The sequence below is a fragment of the Nicotiana tabacum genome, chromosome 13 (assembly GCF_000715075.1).
Source record: "Nicotiana tabacum cultivar K326 chromosome 13, ASM71507v2, whole genome shotgun sequence".
In the NCBI taxonomy this organism is placed as follows: Eukaryota; Viridiplantae; Streptophyta; class Magnoliopsida; order Solanales; family Solanaceae; genus Nicotiana; species Nicotiana tabacum.
In genome coordinates this window covers 70,330,543-70,335,072 of record NC_134092.1, presented here as the reverse complement: position 1 = coordinate 70,335,072, position 4,530 = coordinate 70,330,543, and positions in this window count along the sequence as shown.

Below are 4,530 nucleotides of genomic sequence, written 5' to 3'. Positions count from 1 at the left end.
CACATCACTAGATTCTTCATCATCATCGATCATCACAGTGTCTATGACCGGCCCGGAAGGAGGACCAGTCACCATCGCCACCGGAGATGACTCGGGGGCATCAACCTTTGACCTCTTAATCTTCTCCCCGTCCATAGAGAAACATCTTCTCTTTGGTTGCTTGTTCTCTAGCCAGGGACTCCGTGAAGAAACATTTGCACCCGAAGCAGGTCTGGAGATGCCTGTTCGGGTAAGTGCCTCCTGAAGCAGCCTCGCCACATCAGCAGGGTCAGCCAAAACATCCTCCTCGGGAATATCAACCGAGCCCGCAGTAGAAATAATTTCATGAACAAGTCAGAAGGGTTCAACCAAGTTCTTCATATACAAAAAATGGAAATAAGGCAATTCAAAGTTACCATGATTTTCGGCCTTCCACCCATATTTAAGGGACAACTCTTTCCACAAATGAGTTTCGGGCGTTGTGATTTCCAAGGTCTTCTGAACCCACTGGTTCAAGCCTTCTATCACCGGTAGGATCCATCGAGTCGATGTAACAAGCGAAGTTTGAAGGATCAATACAAGCATGAACGAATATTTAGTAGGAAAAGGTTTATTAAAGGGAACTTACAAGAGTCGTTCAAGAGACCGGAAAGGATGAAGCCGTTATTGGAATAATGTCACTGGTGGCAACTGCAACGAACCAGTCCATCCACCCACGGTCGTTGTCGTCATCCATGCTAGACAATAAAGCATGGTGGCCACGTTTGCAAAGGTTTATCATTCCCCCGCGAAAGATTTTGGGGGAATAGAGATTCATAATATGAGCTAGGGTTAGCACCTCTCCAATTTCTTGGCACAAACGCCGAAGGAAGGCGATCGTCCTCCATACTGAAGGACTTACTTGTGCCAAGCACACCTGGTAGTGAAGGCAAAACTCCACAATTACGGAATCAAGGTCTCCGCTCAAAGAAAACGCACCTAAAGTAAAGGGATACGTGAAGAAATATGTAAAACCTTCCTTGGAAAGGGTCACTCTCTCCGATAAATCAGGAGTAATAATATCTAACTCATGGCAACAGCAATCTTCCTGGGAATACTGGAAGGACGAATGGAAGAAGGGTACCTGCTAACAGCCCATGTTTGAGGGTTAGAAGAAGGGAATTTCTCCCTAAAATCCTTTGCGGTATTGAGTCTTTTTGGTATGATGGAGTCTACGGTTGGAGCGACAAAGTCGTCAGTTTTGTTTTTGCCTTTCGGAGAACCAATACCTTTTGAAGAGGAAGCTATCAAAAAAGAGAAAGGGTTTTTGTTTGAAGAAGATGGAGACTCAGTAGGAGAAATGAGATGAAAGAAGTTGGAATTCAAGGGGGAAGTTGATACGTATAAGTTATGTTTTGGCGGCTAAATCCTTGGCTAAGATTACCTCGATAATCGGTAAAAGGCTTGCTAAATCATGGGAAGACGCATGTTCGGGGCATTAAATGCGGAGAGATAGGCGTCTAATCAACCATCAATGGACTTCAAAAGGAATTATAGTAATTCCCGCCAAAAGAGTGTTTCTACCAACTTTCCGGTGACACAAAGTTATGTCTCCGGAAAGCAGGGGGACTATCTGTATAGAAAAAAATATGACATGACACGTGGTTGCTTAAAGGAAGGACACATGTAACACAAGATAGAGATGGCCACTGAACATAGCTATTCCGCCTGTCACCGGAAGGAATAACGATCATAAAAGAAGTATTAAATGCTTTGCGCCCGATAACATTTAATACAGAATATTTTGCAGCATTAAGAATGATTTCCCGTTACAAGGAATTTGGCATTTATGTCTAACGTTACATCTTCATCAATGGCCCTCATAATTGATATTAAAAAAGGGCATGATCCTAGGACTTTCTTCCCTAGACATAGCTATAAATAGAGAGCTCAGTTATCATTGTAAGGGACGAATTTTATGGCTAACTTACACTACATTCTATACAGCATTTTAATATAATTCCCTCGCTTTTGATCTCATCATTGTTGTGCCCGAAAACCCTGTTTCCGGACTCATCATCTCTGTCACTCAATCTATATTTTAAAGCTAAGTATTTTATATTTCATTGGTTTTTTCATTATTTATTGGATCAAATTAATTCACTTGTCTAAAAATCACGAGCAAATTCAAATGTACCATTTTACGGGCAAACAAATGACATTTTTGATTATGCACATGAATTCGTTATGCTTGTCATGTATTTCACATGTTTTACATGTATTATCCATGCATATCATTTATATAGCTAGTTGACGCATTATTCACATGCATTGGACATTGTTAGTGGGTTGGTGGACACTCGAATATTATTTTCGAGCTTTTTGACATTTTGGTATTGGCACGAAGGGTGTTTTCATGTAAGTGAGGATGTGAATTCATGGCTCAAAGTTGTTCCGTGCAGGAGAGGACGAGAGACATGTTTTATATTGTGTTACTTTTTTCTAGCTCGCATATACATTTATGCTATTTTTCTGAGTCGTTATTGTCGCACTTATGCCTTCTATATCACTTGTTGTTGCTACATCTACGCCTTCTACCTTGTTTGATGTTGTTATTCATGTGAATGATGAGGAAGCGTGAAAATTCACGAAGGGTGTTAAAGTGCTATTTGATTTGACATACATGCATATGTTTGGTGAGGACGAGATAAATACACGAAGGATGTTGCCATGCCATTTGATTTGATTACTTGAACATACCCCTTTTTGTTATACCAATTTCTAGTTATGGCCTATATTAGTTCACGGATATTGTTTCCTTCTTTATAGATTTGATTTTCCGGAAGGTTTTGTTGTTATATTTGTGAAACAGGCTTAGTATTTCCGTTACTCGATCCTTTAATTATTACTTTTCATTTTCCTCCTTGTTATTTTCTCTCACTTATGAGCTACACATGTTATATTATGTGAGTATATTTTGACTTAAAAATTATGCCATTACTTCACTGAGGTTAGTCAAGATATTTACTGAGTATATGGGATCGATTGTACTCATACTACACTTCTACACCTTGCGTGTAGATTCTGTAGCTGAGTGGCTGTGAAGATGGAGCTTTGCATTGGCAATGTACCAGCGTACATGATTCATGCTACCTTTTGTTCATGGTAGCTTAGGATTTCATTTTTGTTTATGTAATTTTCAAACAGATATTATATTTATTCTTCATACTAGCATTGTAAATCTAAATCATAGTGGCTCATGACTTATACTATCAGTCCTTGGGATAGTTGTATTTAATTCTTGCTATAATACTTATTATTAATATTGATGATATCTCATTATAGTTGTAACTATATTATTTTACTTACGAAGCGGGTTGAACTAGGTGTCATCACGACTTGGTGGGATTTTGGGTCATGACATTATTGTACGAATTTATGAACAAGTGTGTGATGCCTAGATCGGAAAGAAGGAATGAGGCTACTACCCCAGATATGGCAGTGATAGAGATGCTTGATAAGAACATGTTGTTCAACTTGCCATCATTCATGATCATGCACATAGCTAGGGCAACCAATCCATAAAAAAGATAGCACACACTTCTTATGTGTACTTGATTTCTTAAGTGATTGCTCACTTTAAGAGCTCGCTGGGAGTAGAAAAAAAGGGATAAAAATGACATGTTTGATAGAGCAACACTTCAAAAGTGTGACCTTCTGGATAAAGAACTAGGTGATAAGAGCAATAGCCTAACCACTCAGTTGATCAATGATCTAAAGGATGCCAAGGAAGAGAACAATAGCTAAATGAGGAGATTGCCTCTTTCAAGGATGAATATAAGCGGCAAATGGAGAAAATACAGAAAGATCAAGAAGTTGCCACTGCTCGCCTTGAAAAGTTATTGGGGCTTACGCAAACATTACCCTCCTCTAGCAAGTGAACCCGGCCTCTAGTCTATTCTTAAGCCCAGTCAAAACCTAGTTCCTTTTAAGACAAGTCTATTTGTTGTTGTTCATTTTGCTTTCTATCTTTCTTTGTATGTGGTAATGTTAGCATGTTTTTATACTTTTTTTTGTTGGTTTGGGTCTTTTCATTCTTAATTGGTACAAACTTTAGTGAATTTTTTTTGGTTCAATGAGTTCTCAAAGATGGATAATTTCCTTAGATTAAATGTTTGAGCTCTTGATTTATGTGCATATTAGTGTAGCTTGAGTTGTCATACGTTTGATATACTTAATTATTCACTTTTGGCTCTACTGACATTTTATTTTTTGATGATACCAAAAAGCAGAAGTTAAGGATGTGCACATATATTGATCAATAAATTTGGTCTCTATGTCTCTATGTACTTGTTGAAATGTTTAACTATGATCATAAAGTGTCTGTTTGTAGGAAAAATACTGAACCAATCTAGTTCTTACGCCTAGACTTATGCGAGAACAAACACTTTGCAAAAGTCAATACTGCCGATCAAGCAAGTTCTATTAATGATTAATTTGGTTCTTAAGCTGAGGACTACACATAGGTATGTGGGAAGTTTGAACTAAGTTGCATATGGATTTGTCATTCTC